General features: G+C 55.0%; 1 protein-coding gene across 1 annotated transcript in view; it reads left to right on the forward strand.

Annotated features, from left to right (window-relative positions):
* Window positions 1–4,147: 4,147 nt before the first annotated feature.
* Window positions 4,148–18,583, forward strand: part of ALPL (alkaline phosphatase, biomineralization associated) — a 66,509-nt gene continuing 52,073 nt past the window's right edge. The window contains exon 1 of the mRNA XM_074975742.1: window positions 4,148–4,177. The gene's annotated coding sequence lies outside the window, so the exon portion shown is untranslated. The remainder of the gene's footprint in view (window positions 4,178–18,583) is intronic.

The raw sequence follows: 18,583 nt of genomic DNA on the forward strand, positions 1-18,583 counted from the left end.
GAGCCTTCTCTGCTGTACGTGGTGATTCCTTGTCTCCTGTATCAATGGTTTCCTAGTACCATGGTGGGAGGGTTCGGAGCAGGGGTGGAGCACTGCCTGCTGCCAGCAGTAACCAGCTGCCAGCATCCACCCTGAGCCATCTCCTCCTCCACCAGTGGTGGGTCAGCAGTCCTGTGTACTGGGACAGCTACCTCAGCTGTCTCCACATGAACACTGTCCAGGAATTGTTCATGGACTCGGATACTCCTCTACCTAGCCACCTCCTCCTGTAGCTCTCCCACCTGCTGCGTGAGAGATTCCACCAGCAGACCCTTTTCACATTGGGTGTTCCCCCCAGCCTGGATATCAGTAAGTGGGAAATGCACACCACAGTCCTTGCAAAACCACCCCAGGATCTGGGCAGAGGCATCCATGGTCAGGCAGTCTGTCTGGCTACAGGCACAGGCGGAGGAGACAGAAGCAGTGCTGGCACAGGTGTTGCAGGTCTTCCTGACCATCGTCGGCCTCCCTGTTAAACTCCCTCTTAAACTCCCCTGTCTGCTTCGCTCCCCTGGTGGCTCTGCCTCCGGCTTATGAAAGCCTGCTGGCTTAGGTCAGGCCTTACCCCTCCTTAATCACACAGGGGAAGGCTGATCCTGAGGTTAATCAAAGGCAATCAAGGGAACAAAGGGCAGGAACTCAGTCCCATCTGCCACAGAAATGGAAACCAAAATCACCCACCTGAAATCAAAATCACAATTCGAAATTCAAGCAGGGAAGCACACTCCCTCACCCCAGAAGCTACATTCAAGCAGGGAGGCACATTCACTCACCCCAGAAGCTACATTCAAGCAGGGAAGCCCACTCCCTCACCCCAGAAGCTAGTAGTCTCATCTGGTAGCTTCTGCAGCGGGGGATCTCGTGCTCTCCCTTTTAAACTCTTCTGTCCGCAGACCCCGTCCGCTTCGCTCCCCTGGTCGCTCTGCCTCTAGTGACATCTCAGTCTGGGACAATTCCTCACAATTTTCCCATCTCAGGGATGTTAAATTTAAATATATCATGGTCGCTGTTTTCAAGTGGTCCAGCTACAGTCACCTGTTGGGCTAGATCCTGTACTCTGCTTAGGACCAAATCAAGAATTGCGGGATCTCAGTCAGCACTGGCTAGCCACCCAGCTGTAAAGGAAGAACAGGAGTAAGGGTGGCTATACCACAGCCCCCCTAACATAACCTTGTGACCTACCTGCAGCCCCTTTTGTGTCAGGAACCCAATTTGAGAAATACTTGCCTTCCTTTTGAAATCTGTTCAGTACAAGTTAAAAGTACACACAAGACCAGATTTCATGATGGCAAAGGAGATGTCACAGTCTGTGGTGCATTTATCATGGCTGTGAAAGTGCTAGGACGGCCTTACTCATACTGAAGTTCTGCAAGGCCCATAAACTACAAATCTCCAGAGCTTCCTGAGCTTAGATCCAAGTGCACAGGGGCAATGACTTAGCCTTTAGTCAGGCCTCAAACCCTTCAGTTACAGGCAGGAGAATGCTCAGGGCAAGTTTCACACACTGAACTGATTACACTGCTGCCTAAGAAAACAAACCCAGAGCAAAGAACAAGGAACATCACTTGTAATGACATTGTCCACCTACCTTCTGCAGCTCAGCTGGTGGGAGCTGCAATTCTCTGCTGGCTAGATAATAAACCATTTTAATTATTTGTCTTGCAGTAGCATGTAGGATCCCTAATCATGCACCAGGACCCACTTGTTTTAGGTGCTGGAAGACACACAACCAAAAGATGTCATGCTTTAAATCTGAAGCACCTCACAAGGAAGGGTCATTATCATCAGCCCCATGTTAAAGATGGGGAAACTGAGGCACAGCACAGGGAAAGGATTCACCTAAGATCACTCAAAGAATCAGGCTCCAGATTCTCTCACCTTTGTTCAATCCTCTGAGCCACACTAATTTATAGTACGTTTAATCTGTCTTCCCCAAACAGCAGGTGGTTCCTTATTGGCTCAAAGGGTCTTCTTCAAGCTACAGAACCATTTAAATACCTTTTGCCTGGAACCTCCTTCAGCATGGGCTACAAACTTGCCTGTATGAGCAAGCTGAAGGTGAAAGAAGTGGCACAAAGCTGCTAGCCTGCCAAAGAAAATACCCACTCCTGACCTTTTGTACGTGCAAAACACACACAATCTCAACATGCCCTGAGCACCTGTGAGGCTGCCATTCCACTCCTCCTTCAGGGACTTACATGCCAACGAGCCTTGTACAGTGAACGTATTTCAGAGGACCACCAGACTAGCCATGCCCTCCTGTCATGGGGGGAGCTTGCCTCCTTTTGGCATTGAATGCTTGTTCACATCCCATAAGGAGAGGGAAGTAGGGGTTTTATGTTGCCTTCCTTCCCAGTGCCTCTCATGAGGGGGAGGGGGACGGAAGTGAGGCCCCTTAGAACAACTGCACTCAACCCTCATCCAGTGCTACTACTTCGGTGGATTACGATGTGTCACTAGGACACACTGGCTGCTAAGGAAGTGACATCTTGGAGCTGCTGAAGTGCTGTTTCCGTGCCTGGATAGCTCTTGCTTTTTACTTTTAACTTAACAACTTTTCTGGACAGAGATCAAATCTGATGGACTTTATCATGCTGTTGACTCCACACAGCTTGGGGAGCCATGTCTCAGAGTACTTTCCCCTGTTCAAGGTCCAAGTCCTGGTTCACCAATGCAACCAGTCCTTGCTGCACAACTAGCCCTTAAAGAAGTGAGGCTGGACTGACTTCTGGATAAACTGCAATGAAGAACTGGAGCTCACTTTAGTACCTAGCTTTTGCTCTGACAGGAGGTTTAGAAATCGATCTTTGGGCATTTCTAACACTTAAGGCTGTGGCCACACTTGGCCAAAACTTCAAAAAGGCCATGCTCATGGCCAAATTGGAGGATACTAATGAGGCGCTGAAATGAATATTCAGTGCCTTATTAGCAAGTGCCACATTTCAATCACATGCAGCTTGGCTACACAGGGCCCTCTTTGAAAGGACCCTGCAGACTTCGAAATCCCCTTATTCTTATCAGTTGAGCCGCACGTGATCGAAACATGGCGCTTGCAAAGTGCCATGGCCAGCAACATGCTAATGAGGCACTGAATATTCATTACAGCGCCTCTGTAGTATCCTTCAATTTCACTATTAGCATGGCCATTTTGAAGTTTTGGCCAAGTGTGGCCACAGCCTAAGTGTCTGGGCACCCAACAGATTCATCAATCAGTGGCTTTTGTCTGAAGTGCTCTGTTTTCTTCAGGGATCTTGTCACTGTGATAGGGAAGTTGTCTGGGAATAGTGCTCTGGGATTGGCCTCCAGGGATTGGGGTCTGACCTCTGCCACTGAAGTCCTGGGTGACTTTGAGCAAGTCACTTCTCTTGGTGCCTCTTCTCTGGCTGATCTGAGGGCTCTGGGAATGCTGCCTCTATATACATGGACAAAATGATCTGGTAGGTTCAAAGTCGACTTTGGCAACTGTCTGTGCCACAGCAGCTGGCTCCTACCACCTGGCTTTTGGCAGGTGCTCCTCGTGGACAGCATGTCACTCCCTGTTTGTGCACCATACTACCAGTGTTCAACAGCGGTAACGACACAGGGCATCCGAGCCGGGCTGCCCGCTCCCTTGGCCTGAGCCTGGGGCACAGCAGCCCCCACCACACCTCACAGGCTGCAGCAGTGACAGGGTAGTGAGGTGCAGCTGGGGCGGTGTGTGCGGTGGGGAGGGGAGGGGAGCACCCAACGGCAGACATAAGGGGCCCCTGGGCAGATGCACTAAGGAGCGGGAGGGATCCAGGAAAGAGCAGATGGCAGCAGACCAGAGCCTGTGTTGCCCCATCTGGTCCCAGCTGCTCATGCCCCTGGGCTGGAGGCCTGCGTCCCCGCAGCCCTCCCCGCGCTGGGGGTCCTGCTGTCCCGCCCAGGGGTGCAGGTGGGCAAAGAGCACAGGGCCACGTGCAGCCGCGGCCCTCTGCCCCCTTGGCGCCTGCCCCGCCCGGCCCAGCAGGGGGCAGCGTTGCGCGCTGTGCCCTTTGATGTGCGCCCGATCGGGTCGGGGAGGAGCTTCAGTACCGCCCCCCCCCCGCCTTTAAGTAGCCGCCCGGCCGGGACACCCGGGTCCAGAGCGCGCCCCGGCAGTCGGAGCGTCCCGCAGGTAGGAGCGCGGAGCCGAGCCGCGCAGCCGGGTTCGCGGGGGCTCCTCTGGCGGGGATGGAACTCGGACCCCCACAGCCTCTGCCCCCCGCCCGGCCCGGCGCCCCCCGCCCCATCCCCGATTCGGTGCACCCCGCCCCCCCCCCAGGCCCAGAGCCCCCCGCCCCCCCACGGCCCGGGACAGCTCCCAGCCGCGCGAGTCGCTGCGGCTCGGCCCGGGGCCGGCTCGGCTGGAGCTCCAGGCTGCCCGGGGACGCCCTTTCCAGCCTGGCCGCGGCGCCGGTCGCAGGGCTCCGGGACCGGCGGAGCCCGCGCGTGCAGAGTTGGCACCTGGCTTCCTCGCTCTGCTCCGGGCGGGCCTGGCTGCAGCCGCGGGAGCGTCTTTCCCGCAGGGCTCGCTGGCGCCAGCGGGTTGCAAGGAGCCCGGCTCCGGGGGCTCGATCCAGCAGGCTGGGCAGGGGCCCCCGCAGTCCCGGCTGGTGCCTCTCCCGAGAGGGCCTTGATGCCCAGCCCCTGCGGCGCGGGGGGGCGAGTCACAGGGCCGGGCCGGTCGGCGGCTAACGGGGAAGGTTCAAGTTTGGCGGGAGGCGGGGGGAGCTGGGGCCGGGGCGGGGAGAGCGCCAGGGCGCTGGGCCCGGTGGGGTGTGGGCTGCGCCAGCGAGGCGGGACCCGAGCCCTGCTGGGGGGCGCGCTGCCATTGCCCCATCTTGGCCCGTGCCCCACAGCGTGGTCCCGGGTCCCGGGCGCCGGCGGGGTGATGCCACGTGACGCGTCCCCTCCCGCACGCCGCAGATGATTCTGGTCCCCACGCAGGGCCATGCGGACCCCGCGCCTGGGCTCAGGGTGCCAAGGGGCTGCCTCTCCCCTCCCAGCTCAGCGCGCCCCAGTGACACTGGGGCTCCCGCAGCAGCCAGGCCTGCTCCCAGCAGACCTCGTGCCGGCGGGCTTGGGGCAGGGGCTTGGGGCTGCTCAGCACCAGGCCGCCTGGAGCAGAGTGGGAACAAGTTTCTCCAGGGTCACGTGGGCTGAAAGCGTCGGAAAAGAGCAGATGCCGCCCGGCAGCCGTGCTGAGCTCTGGGCAACAGGCCTGGCCCCCTCTGGGAAAGCTGGGATCATCCTCAGGGACAGCCCTGGGCTCAGCACCCACTGGGCCCCACACCTCCCTCACTATGTCCTTCCCTCTGTCCCCATCCAGTGTGGAGCAGCTGAGTTTCTGTAGACTAGCTCCGCACCAATCTACTACATGGTCTGCCCAGTCTCTGCGGGGTCTGCCTCTCCTGCTCCCACCCTCCGTTGTGCTGAGTGCCGGGGCCTTGACTTTCCGTGCGTTGTTCATTCTGCAGACATGCCCCAATAGCTGTAACTTTTGTTGTGCAACCTTCTGCAGCAGGTTGTCTTGCAGCTGTATCTTCCGATAGAATTTCTCCTTGGTGACCGTCTCCGTCCATCCTATTCTCAGGATCTTTCTGTAACAACTCTTCTCAAAGGCCAATATCCTCCTCTTCAAATCTTTCGTTGTCTCCCATGTCTCACATCTGTACAACATGCTGCTGAATACACGTTTTCAATACACTCTGCTTCGCTCCTAAGCTAACTGCTCTGCTTTTCCAGATCTTATCCATCGCCTTCAAACTCGCTCTTGCTTTCGCTGTTCTAGTCGCTATTTCCTTCTCACAGTCTAGATCATGTCTTCTCCAGTTCAATCCCATCTACACAGATCGTCCTTCCTCTTTCCATATCTCCAAATACCATTGACTTCATTTTGTCAATGTTCATAATCAGTCTGCACTGTTTCCTTCCTCGTTTGGCACCTGCACCGTTCTCACTAGCTGCTCTTCGTCTTCCTCAATGATAGCTGCATCATCAGTGAGCCTCGAGTTATTAATTCTTATCCCGTGCTCAGGTATCCTTTCCACGTCTTCCTTGATCTTGTCCATCGCTCTCTCTAGGTGCGTGATGAAGATACTCGGTGATATCAGATCTCCTTCGCTGTGTCTACACGTGCACGCTACTTCGAAGTAGCGGCGCCAACTTCGAAATAGCGCCCATCACGGCTACACGTGTTGGGCTCTATTTCGAAGTTGAAATCGACGTTAGGTGGCAAGACGTCGAAGTCGCTAACCCCATGAGGGGATGGGAATAGCGCCCTACTTCGAAGTTGAACGTCAAAGTAGGGCATGTGTAGACGATCTGCGTCCCGCACCATCGAAATAGCGGGGTCCGCCATGGCGGCCATCAGCTGAGGGGTTGAGAGATGCTCTCTCTCCAGCCCCTGCGGGGCTCTATGGTCGTTGTGTGCAGCAGCCCTTAGCCCAGGGCTTCTGGCTGCTGCTGCGGCAGCTGGGGATCCATGCTGCATGCACAGGGTCTGCAACCAGTTGTCGGCTCTGTGGATCTTGTGTTGTTTAGTGCAACTGTGTCTGGGAGGGGCCCTTTAAGGGAGTGGCTTGCTGTTGAGTCTGCCCTGTGACCCTGTCTGCAGCTGTTCCTGGCACCCTTATTTCGATGTGTGCTACTTTGGCGTGTAGACGTTCCCTCGCAGCGCCTATTTCGATGTGGTGCTGCCCAACGTCGAAGTTGAACGTCGACATTGCCAGCCCTGGAGGACATGTAGACGTTATTCATCGAAATAGACTATTTCGATGTCGCTACGTCGAAATAAGCTATTTTGATGTAGTGTGCACGTGTAGACGTAGCCCTTGTCTCCTACCTCTACTCATTCTAGCCAACTTCACAACTCTCTGCATGTTCTCACCTGCCATACCCTAACCTCCCCAGCTCCCCCAGCCCTCCCACGAAACTTGAACCTTTCCAGTTGGCCTCCACATTGTCACTGATATCCTTCAACAACCGTACCAGTCTGCTATCCTCTCTGTACGACTCCAACGCTGCCCAAGTCATTTTCTGATCTATACTGTCAACTGCCTTCTGAAAATAGATGAAGCAATTGTAGATGTTCTCGTTCTTTTGCTGAGTGTTCTCTGCTATCAGTCTTAGTGCCAGTATCTGCTGTGTGGTACTTCTCTCTGGGATAAGGGATGCTAATGGGGACCTTGTGCACATTGAGGGAACTTGCCCCCCATGTGCCAGATTCTAACTCTGCTTGTGCCAGTGCAACTCTATTTTTGACAGTAGCATTATCCCTGACTTGCACCAGGTGGTGAGATGAAAGTCAGGCCCAGGTGCTGTAGATGGAGCATGTTCGCTGCATTGCAGGTTCCCAGCGAGGCAGCATGCAGCGTGTTCTCTTGAACCGTGGTAGGGTCTGATTGTGCCACACCCTGAGACACAGGGAGAGAAGGTGTCTGCACTGAATAGCTTCCAGTACTGGTTAATGTAGGTAGTGTTCTCACAGCAACCAGGGCAGGGCAGGCCCTGGGCTTTCTGTTCCTCTTTATCTGGAAAGGTGCTTCTGCTGTCAGGCTGTACCTGATTCTGATCTTGCCCTGCTGGGCATGGACTTCCGTGGACTGACACTTGGCGCAAGGGATGCTAGTCAGAGGAACCAGCCCAGCTCCATTACCAGCTTGCTCATCTGCTGAGGGCTGTGCGCCATGCTTCCTCTCACTAGTTCTTCTGCTTGGGGAGGGCTGAGTTACTTCTCCGGGCTGATGCTGTGGGGGGGTGTGAAGGACGGCTCTCTGCACTGGTCTCCAGGAGGCTGCATTGAATCTGCATGAGACATCAGATGCTGCAGCGACACAGGCTTTTTAAAAAAAAATCAATTAATCGAATCACATTACATTGTAAGAGCAGAGAGGGGAGGAGCTTATTTCTGAAAATGCCCAGGCCTGACCTGACCCCTGAGGGTTTGTTTCTGCCAGTGTCAGAACCACCTGGGGCTAGGAAGCGGCCACAACTCTCAGCACCTGGTCAGAGTGGGTCTGGGGGATCTCTGCCCTTGTTAGCAGGTGTGCATCTGTGCCCAGACTGTCAGATGGGGGGTGCAACTACTGCTGCAGGGTCAGTCTGCATGAGTGGCTTCTTTCCCGTCCTGGGTCCCCATCTGGCCCAGCTATGCCAGGGCATCTCCACACCAACTGGCTTCCCACACACTTCCCTGGTTCTGCCAGTGCTCTCAGTTCCTGACGTGCAGCCCCTCCAGCTCCCGTCCCAGCCCCCTGCTGATGCCCCAGCTTTGCTGAATCACTTTAGTCCTCTGTGAAAACTGTCCAAGTGGAGCTGGTTTTAAGTATAGTACCCAGAGGTACTGAGACCTCATGCTAGGGTGAGTGAAGTCTCTGCTCTACAGCCTTGGCTGAGAGCCAGCTGGCCTTTAGCTCATGTGGCTTTAGCCCCTATGATTGTAGGTTCAATCCCTGTTGCAGGTGAGCCGGGTCTGTCGGCGTTACGTAAGCATAACGTTTCTCTTGGAAACCAGCCAGGAGGGGGAAAGTCTTCCTTGCTTCCTGAGGATGGGGCTCTTCCACAGTCTGCCATTTAGGACTCCTGGGTCTTTGAGAGATGGGGATGTCCCTGGGCTGACACCTGTGATGGGACTTCCCCATCCAGGACAAAGAGCAGGTACTGCAGCAACATGAAGATCCTTGTCCTGGGGGCTGCAGGTGCTTTTCTCCAGAACTTTCATCAGCTGCACTGGGCTCCATGTACATCTGCCCATGAGGCTGATGCCAGGGGGCGGGGGTGGAGGGAGAGTTCTGTGCGGCAGCAGATGGTGCAAAGGACACCCTGATCTGGGAGTCAGTCTGCTTCCTGAATTCCTGTTTGGCTCCCTCTGGAAATGGAAGTATTCAGCTGCTTCCTAAGTTACTGGAGTGTGGCTGCATGCTAGCAAGCCGTTCTGATGCCCTGACCCAGCAGAGCCCTTTCAGTGCTGGGTGAGGTGATCTACCTTTGGCCAGCCATCTCATCTCACTGCAAGCAGTGTTTGCACTACTCTAGGCCTGTGTGTGGAACGGCTTTTCTGTGCGCCAGCAGATGCATCCCTTCCATACCGGTGCACATAACAAATTCACTGCACATGGACAATGTGTGCTGAGGCTGGGGCCCAAGGGGCTCAGTGCAGTAGGTTGGGGCAGTGGTGTGGGACCTAGGAGCGAGCTAGGTTGCTGGAGGGGGCTTTCAGCTGGGGTGGAGTGTAGGATACTTATCTGGGGCAACTCCTGTTGGGAGTGGGGAGAAGATACAGGGGGATGTGTGCTGCCCATGCTTGCCTGCAGCACTGCTCCCTGCAGCTCCGATTGGCAATGATCGCCTGGCCAACGGGAGCTGTGGAGACAGAGCTTCCTGGTATGGCAGATGGCTTCATGCATTGCTGCCTCTCCCCTTTCCTGCCATGCCACGAATGGCCGGCCCAGAATACAAGGGCTTTAGAGGCTGCAGCCCCTCGTGCCTCCTCAGTGTGGCTCTGCTGCTGGGGTCAGAGGAGCTTGCCTCTCCCCCATCTGCTGCAGGCTGGAGGAGAGGTGTGCTCCTCTGGCCCCAACAGCAGGGAGCTGCCGCAGTGGCCCTGAGCCCCTGCACAGGGGTTATTAGGGAGCTGCACAGCTCAGCGTGGGGGTGGGCAATGTGTGGCCCACAAGGCCTTTGGTCTCCTATTGACCAGGCCCAGGGCTGACAGATTCTGCTGGCTTCCCGCTGGAGAGGTTTTTCCCTACCGGTGTTACTACAGCGACACAGTCAAGCAAAGGCATGTGAAGTGAGGTGCATTTTGATTGCACACAACATTGCTTAGAAGAGCCAGGCCAATCAGAGCCCTGCTACGGTTCAGTCAGTTCACCCAGCAAGTTCTGGGTACCCGGCTGCAGGGAGGAAACCTCTGCTCTCCCGGGAGACTGTCTTGGGTGTGACAGTCTTGTGGTTCCCGAGATGATGGAAGGGTTCTCATGCAGCCCACTCATTAGCTTGGGTGGCCCCTCACTGGCTTAGAGAGAACCTTAGCTGTGACCTGTCCCCCCTGTGGGAACCTCTGAGAATCACTAGCATAAACGTGCAAAGAGAAGCAACAATCCAGATACCTCATTATGGAGCAAAGGAACCACAGCTTCATGCTGAAGAATGGCTCGTTTCTGTCCTTGCTACATCCCTCAAAGGGCTGGAGTATTTGCGAGAATCCTTCATAATATGGCATTTCTCTCGCAATCAGCAGAAACCCTGCTAGGAAGGTGCCAGCATCCTGCTGTGGATGGCATCCATAAACACCCCCGGCATGATGCCCTCACGCCTTTGGGACAGATCCGCTTCAGGAAGAGGTGTGTTCATGAGCAATGTTGTTTGCCAAACTGGCAGCACATTTGGGTGCATGTGCTGCTTTCAACAGACAAACACAGGATCTTTCCAGGCACTAAAGCCTGCATCACGTCAGTTGCGCAAAAGGAAATGAATGTAACCACCTCTGCTAGAAGTGTATTCAGTTTCCTGGTGGAGTTGTGCTGTCGTAGTGCTTGTGGCTGAGATGCTGAAGCTCACAGAAGAGACTTGTCCTGTTGGCTGAACTCGTGCATCTGTGAAAGGCCATGGCTAGGGTGGCAGGAGATGCTCTCCTGGCATAGCACTGTCTAAACCGGCGGCAGGTCGGTGTAATGTGGTTGGATTATTCACATCCCTGTGCTATGTAAATTACACCAAAGTAACCTGATGCCAGGGAAACCCTTTTGTATAGCCAAGGTCTGAATCAGAGGGGCGGGGGCATGGAGCAGGGCACCATAGTCTGAGCCCTTGGGTTGATAGGGCCAGTTCCCTCCCCTTGTCCTCTTCCCCCAACTCTTGGGGGCGGCAACCCCTTGTGAGGAGGCAAGGAAGGAAGGAAGGAAGGCCCCCTGCTGCTGAGGAGAACAGGACAGGCTCAGAACAAGCTGCTGTGTCCAGTGCTTGGTAATGAGCAGTTTTATTCCCCGCCAAAACCCAGGGGCAGCCCTACAAGTTCCTGAGCACAGCTGCTGGCATTTCTCAGCTCTAGAGCTCTCTGGTGACAGTGTCTCTTCGCCACCTCTTTTCGAGCCTTAGCAAATGGTGAGAGTGCAGTGCAAGGAGAGACTGAGCCGCGCTCACGCAGTTGGCTAGCGGGGTGGTGATGTCCCTGGCGCAGGGCAGGGGGAGGGAGAGGGCTTTGTAGCTCAGCAGCCAGGCAAGAGGGGGGATGTGTGGCGAGTGCCCCACTTGCTCAGATCTGTTGCCCTCCAGAAGAGAGGTTTGCTTCTGTGACCTCACCCTCTGTGTGCTGGGGGGTCACTCTGTGGCAGGGGGTCAGGGAAACGCTGGTCTCGTTTCAGTCCATGCACCTCAGGTCTAATCCCCACTGCCGGGGCAGGGGCACTGGAGCCAGAGTCTCCCAGGCCAGGATGGAGTCGTTGGGGGGGGGGTGCTTGTGTGTGCCCCTTCTGGGCAGCCTGTGCTGCAGCAGGGAGGCGCTCAGCTACTTTGCCTGCCCTGGCTGCTGTGCCCCAGGAAGGAGCCCCTGCGCGGCCCTGTGCAGGTTATGGGCTGGTCGAGAGAGGCAGTGGCTGGGAGACAGCACCATGAAGCTCTGATAGAACAAAATAGGCCTCTGTGGCTGGAGGGAATGGGCTGATGGAAGGTTTTTGCAGGTGGAACTGCACTCACACAGCCAGTGGTTTCTGATGGATTTCCTATTGCTTTAGCATTAGCGAGCAGCCTCTGGGGCAATCTCCACCAAGCTGTTATACCAGGTCAGCGCAATGTTAGGAAATGCTCAGACCTCTCCACCTCGAAAGCTCCGAGCAGCATCCGGCCCAGCTTGGCTGCATGCAGCTGTGAATAGGAAGGAGGAAGTGGTGTGCCCTTTGGCTAGTCTGGCGTCCTGTCCCCAAAGGACTGGGGAATGCCTCTTGCAGAGCTGGCCCGAGCACTGGAGTTTCTAAGTAACTCTCCATCCCGAGCTTTGGGGAAAGTGGTGGGTGTGCATTTGTGTGGGATGGGAGGGGAGCTGCTCGGACTGTTGTGATGGCAGAGGGAGGAGCAGAGCTGAGTTGCGGAGCAGCCCTGCTTTGGGTGCACACCCTTGGGCTGTAGACATGAGCAGTGGCTGTGTCCATGACCAGACAGCCTGCATGGAGCCCAGGGCTTTCTGTGCCCCAGCTCTTCACCTTTCGATCCTCTCCCCCAGCAGAGCACTGAGTTCCCTAGATGGGAAGTGGAAGTGAGGGGTTTGCCCAAGAAAGGACTCTGGTAATGTACCCTGCAATAGGGGAGCAAGTTGCCATGGCCTGTGCTGGACCCACCACAGCCCCCAAAGAGGGGAAACACAAATCCCCCTCTGTGTGCCCATGCAGGGCTCTGGGCCATACAGGATGAACCTCCCCACCTAAGCAAGTGACATGGAGCTTGCTGGAACAGTGGGGAACGGAAGGGATAGAAGCTAAGCAGGTTAGTGCTGTTACAATTATAACCCTTCTGCCAGAAGGAGTCGGCAGCAATCAGGGCTGGGTGCAATATCTAGGGGTTTCTTTTCATCCATCTCACACAGAACCGGCTCGAGCCCCCACCCAGTAGCCTGGGAAATTCACACACCCGCAGGCACCTCGGAGAGGAAATGCTTCCCCACTCGCCAGCACCGAGTCTGAGTGTAGGAAAGAAACTTTTAGTGAAAGAAGCAGAAAAGGCAGTTGGCATAAGCTTGGGAAATCCCACACCCAGAGTTCATAACCAACCCTCAAGTAACTCTGCCAGCGCAAGTGGATTGAGCAGTGTCCTTGGCTTCTCCAGCTCCCCAGTCCAATGCTGTCAACAGCCAATCCACACACCCAAACTTCCTCCGTACCCCCATTCAAAAGCCCCACTTACAAGTCGGTCCAGTCCGTGCAGGCCCTGACACATCACCCTGATGCACTCCCTCACTGAACGTGGGGCAGTGCCCCCTTTATGCTGCTCTAGCGGTCTGCTTGCTCTCTGCCAGCTGCCCACTGCCCGTCAGCCGGTCACACCTGCCGGCCATCCACTGCTGCTGCTCCTCCTACTGGCTGGCCACCAGTTGTGCTGTCTGTCTGCTACTGCTCCTCCTACTGGTCTGCTGCCAGTTGCACTATCAGTCTATCCACTGCTGTCTTGTGCATTTTGCTGTAAACAAAACTCTGATTCCAGCTCATAGTGGTACTCAGCTCTGGGTCTAACCACAGCATCTACCAAGATGGATTCTCACAGAATAGTTATAGACCCGCTTGAGGTCTACCTGTGAATAGGGGAGAGGAACCTAATCAAACCAGTCTTACAGCTGTATAGACAAAACCCAGCCAACCACCTGACTTAATCATCATCTCTTTCCTCTCACCCAATGCTTTGAGGGGGGGAGCCCTCTGTAATCCATATCTTACCAGTAGGGGTGACTGCCCTGTACCCCACAAAACTTCAAGCATTGTTGAGACTCCACGATTCTTACACTGGGTGATAGCATAAATTGTGACTTTACAACAACGTGTTGTTTACAATAGACAAAACCTCTTTGCTTTGCCTGCTCCCATGAGGCTTTGTTTACAAGGCATTACATATGCACACCTTTGTATTTTCATGCAAATGATCTCTGCAGGACACATTCCCCAACTCCTTCAGCACTATTGAGCTCCTGCTGGCTCATTCCTTACATCTTCCCCCCAGTCCAGAATTTGACATCCCAGCAAATCCCACTTCTGCTTACACCATCCATGTGAGTTCCCTTCTAAGGGTCTGAGAAAACCCACTATGGCTTCCACAAGTCTGTGCACCAGGTGTATTATGTCCTCCCCAACCACTCCAGGTGCCTCCTCAGTTAGTCTATTTACCAGCTTTATAACTGTATCTCACCTATTGAGTGTGGGAATAACAGGGGCTGTGGGAGCCTCTTCTGAGGACAGGAGCAAGGGGGGCCCTCCCGAGGATTTCCTTTGAACTGGCATAGGCCCTTGTATCTCTTGCTCATGCAGAGGGATGTCCCAGCCATGAGTGACACCTTCTACTTGCATATCATCTCCGTCTGCTAATTGAGGTGTAGCTACACATGCTTGGTTCTCCTCCAGACTGTCTGTAAAAGGGACAAATTCTTCACCCGAGTCTAGTCTTGTTGTGGGAGGAGGGTTTCCAGCCACAGGCCTAAACACCTCTGCCCTGGGATTTAGCGCTGAAGAAGTTGAACTTTCCCCATGCTCACTTGATAGGATTCGGCAGGCTCTGGTTCCCATTCTGAGATACTCCATGGGAGCCTCATCCTCTTCAGATTCGCTCTCAAAGGTGCTGGGTAAAGGTAGATTAGCCCCACAGTGCCCACTGCCTGTGTGGGTAGTGAATGTGGCCTTGAACTTTCTTCTTGTCCTGGTCCCATGTCATAATCCCCCTCAGAAGGGGCACCAACCAATTCTTCCATGGGCAGTAGGAGATTTCTATGTACTGTTTTCATTGGTCCTGACCCACTCTCAGATTTAATCCCATAGACTGGCAGGTCCCTAAGTCTTTCCACCACCAGGTGGGGTGTTGCCTTCCATCTATCAGCAATCTTGTGTTTGCCAGCAACCCCTAGATTCCGCAGAAGAACTCTGTCCCCAGGCTGGAGCTCCTGCAGGCGCACTCTTGCATCATAACGGTGTTTGTTATGGTCTGCGTTCTTGCGGACAGCTGCTGTAGCCAAACGGTAGGCATCCTACAGCTTTTCCCTTAGTCGGGAAACATACTGCAGATGCGTCTCATAGCTGTTCCCATCCTCTGACATCCAAAGCATAGGTCTATGGGTAGTGTGGGCTCTTGTCCAAACATCAGCAAATATGGGGTGGTTCTGGTAGCATCGTTCTGCGTGGTATTGTAGGCATGCACCAAAAATACAACATGTTGGCCGTGTCTACACGTGCCCCAAACTTCGAAATGGCCATGCAAATGGCCATTTCGAAGTTTACTAATGAAGCGCTGAAATGCATATTCAGCGCTTCATTAGCATGCGGGCGGCAGCGGCGCTTCGAAATTGACACGCCTTGCCGCCGCGCGGCGCATCCAGACGGGGCTCCTTTTCAAAAGGGCCCCGCCTACTTCGAAGTCCCCTTATTCCCATGAGCTCATTTGCATGGCCATTTCGAAGTTTGGGGCACGTGGTCTACGTCTACACGTGAAGCCTACATCGAAATAGCTTATTTCGATGAGTAACGTCTACACGTCCTCCAGGGCTGGCAACGTCGATGTTCAACTTCGACACCACATCGAAATAGGTGCTGCGAGGGAACGTCTACACGCCAAAGTAGCACACATCGAAATAAGGGTGCCAGGCACAGCTGCAGACAGGGTCACAGGGCGGACTCAACAGCAAGCTGCTCCCTTAAAGGGCCCCTCCCAGACACAGTTGCACTAAACAACACAAGATCCACAGAGCCGACAACTGGTTGCAGACCCTGTGCCTGCAGCATGGATCCCCAGCTGCCGCAGCAGCAGCCAGAAGCCCTGGGCTAAGGGCTGCTGCCCACGGTGACCATAGAGCCCCGCAGGGGCTGGAGAGAGAGCGTCTCTCAACCCCTCAGCTGATGGCTGCCATGGCGGACCCCGCTATTTCGAAGTTGCGGGACGCGCAACAACTACACGGTCCCTACTTCGACGTTCAACGTCGAAGTAGGGCGCTATTCCTATCCCCTCATGGGGTTAGCGACTTCGACGTCTCGCCGCCTAACGTCGAAGTTAACTTCGAAATAGCGCCCGACACGTGTAGCCGTGACGGGTGCTATTTCGAAGTTAGTTCCACTACTTCGAAGTAGCGTGCACGTGTAGACACGGCTGTGTAGACGTAGCCGTTGACTCCAGGATGCCTTCTGCTCAGGACGCAATGTCCCCATCATATCCAATAGAGTTTGGTTAAATCATTCTGGCTGAGGGTCACCTTGTGGGTGGTAAGGGGTTGTCCTGGACTTTTTTATTCCTGCTACCTTCAGCACCTCCTTCAGGAGACAACTCTCAAAGTCTTGCCCCTGGACAAAGTGTATCCAAGTTGGGAGTCCAAACACTGAAAAGTACTTTTCCCACAATACTCGTGCTATGGTGGTGGCTTTCTGGTCATGCATGGGGTAGACCTGAACCTACTGGGTATAGTGGTCAGTCACTGCTAAGATGGTTCCAATATTCTCCCTAGCCAAGTCCAGAGACAAGAAATCAATGCCTAGCAGCTCCAAAGGGTTGGGCTGGGTATTGTGTTGTGTTCTGCCCTGCCCTCACACAATGCTTTGAGGGGGGAGCCCTTGCAATCTATATCTTACTCAGTAGTGATGGCTGCCCTGTAACCACCCCCCACCCCCACCAACAAAACTTCAAGCATTGTTGAGACTCCACAATTCTTGCACTGGGTGATAGCCTAAATTGTGACTTTACAACAACGTGTTGTTTACAATAGACAAAACCTCCTCACTTTGCTGCTTTGCCTGCTCCCATCAGGCTTTGTTTACAAGGTATTCCATATGCACACCTTTCATGCAAATGACCTCTGCAGAACACATTCCTCAGCTCCTTCAGCAGCACTGAGCTCCTGCTGGCACATTCCTTACACAATGGTCTGTTTGCAAAGGCCTGAAGTGGCGGAGGTGCATAGGCAACGCCATGGCAGGAGCATGGTGCCACCTGCACGGGGGCTTGCAGCTGTTGGACAGTTTCAGCTCTGGGTCTAACCTCTTGCTTGTGAGCAAGTATCAGGGGCTGATGGAGGAGATGTCTCCCTGGCCTACCCTTGCCCTGGGCACCTGTGTTGAAGCTGCCACCAGAGCAGCCTCGGTTCTGGTCTCCTCCTGTAAGGCAGTAACACCGGCCGGTGACAGCTGGGGGTAGAATGTGACCCAGAGAGTTACTGCAAGGGCCTCAAGCAGCTGTTGGCTTCCGGCGAAGGCCCTAAAGCCAGGGTGGGCACAGAATATAGAGACCCATCTGCCTCCATTGCGGCGCAAGGGAAAACGCTGCCTGAGGGCTGCACTCTGCTCATTACACTCCGGCCGGACCTGGCTGGGCCAGGGAGGGATTGTGAGAACCTGGCTTGGCTCTTTGGCTTAGTCTCTCTTAGGCCGTGGCTGTCATAGGCCAGGGGAGGCATTGCCATCCCAGGCTGCCTTAGGTGGCCCTGCATGTGCTGCGCCCCCTCCAGTCTGTTGCTACTATTCTAGAAGCTGGGGCAGGCAGGCTGGGCACCAGCGCTGGGGCATGTGGCTTGGCTGTCGGGGTGGGAGGTAGGGAAGCACCTAATACCAAGAATCTTGGCCTCACCTCCCAGGGAATAGGTGAGGGCCAGCCCTGGGCATGTTCTGGGGCATGACTGGGGCACTGCCCTGGGGAGCAGTGGCCACAGGAAGGGGGGCTGAGCTCCAGTGAGTGTGGGGGGGATGGGGCTGTGGGAGCTCGTCTCCCCAAGCTGTGGGTTCACACACCCCTCATGCTGTTACTCCTTCCTGTGCCGCCAGTATCCTTTGTGGGACTTTGCCAAAGAAGTTCTCCTATGGGTACAAAATCCTGTGTGTAGCCCTGGGGGGCCAACAACTGCAGGTCCCTGGGCAAGAGCGTGGGGGCTCCCTGGCTCCATGCCCCTGCAAGGAGCAGAGAGCAGAACTGGGCCACCCACCGGCCCTCAGAACCTACTGGAGTGCCCAGCACAGTGCTCCGGTGGCTATTCAAAGGGGCCCTGGGCTGTGGCAGTAGAGCCAGCAGCCATCAGGAGCCCTGGGCCTCTTTGGCTGAGCCCTGGGGCAATTGCCCCCTTATCTCCCTCTTGTTGGGCCTGGTGTAGAGCAGGCCTTGGCTGGGTAAAATTTCACACCTCAGCAGGGGAGGAAAAAAATCTGCCCTTAATATAGGAAGGTGGGATTGGCAAGCAGTGGACATTAATTGACAGGAGGTTCGGGGGCAGCAGGTCTCTTCATCTGCCTCCCACACTCCCACCAGATTGTTACTGCCTGCAGAAAGAAATCTTTGTATTGAGCTCGTGGGCTCGGAGGGAGTTTCAAGCTTTACTTGTTCACCACAAAACCCACGTGCTTGAGGAAGCCCAGATTCTCACAGCTGCTGCTTGGCGGCCTGTGGGCTCCAGATACCAAGGGTCTTGAGCTCACCTCCCAGGGAGGCAATTCCAGAACCTCTGAATTTTCACAGCATTCTCTGGCTAGTGCCACGCAGGACGTCCGGCTGGGCCGGGCCGGGCAGGGCTTTAACAAAGTCCCTGGGATTTAACCCACCATCTTTAACCCTATTCAAACAAGTGTGGGTTCAAAGGCACGTGCCTGATGGGTTTGTATATGGCTGATAAGGGGGTTTGGACAAAACCATGGGTAGACCTAGGGAGTAGATACACCTATAAGGGGCCCCTGAAGACTTCCAGCTTCCAAGGGGGGGCGAGTCCTTTGTTTGTTTGTTTATGCTCTTGTACCTATACCTGTGCTAACTCTCCTCCAGCTGGTGTGAGTGTGAAGAGCAGTGCAGCTGCAGCTGCAGCAGGCGTAGAGCTGTACTCGGCATG

This window comes from Carettochelys insculpta, chromosome 23 (genome assembly GCF_033958435.1).
Source record: "Carettochelys insculpta isolate YL-2023 chromosome 23, ASM3395843v1, whole genome shotgun sequence".
Lineage (NCBI taxonomy): Eukaryota > Metazoa > Chordata > Testudines > Carettochelyidae > Carettochelys > Carettochelys insculpta.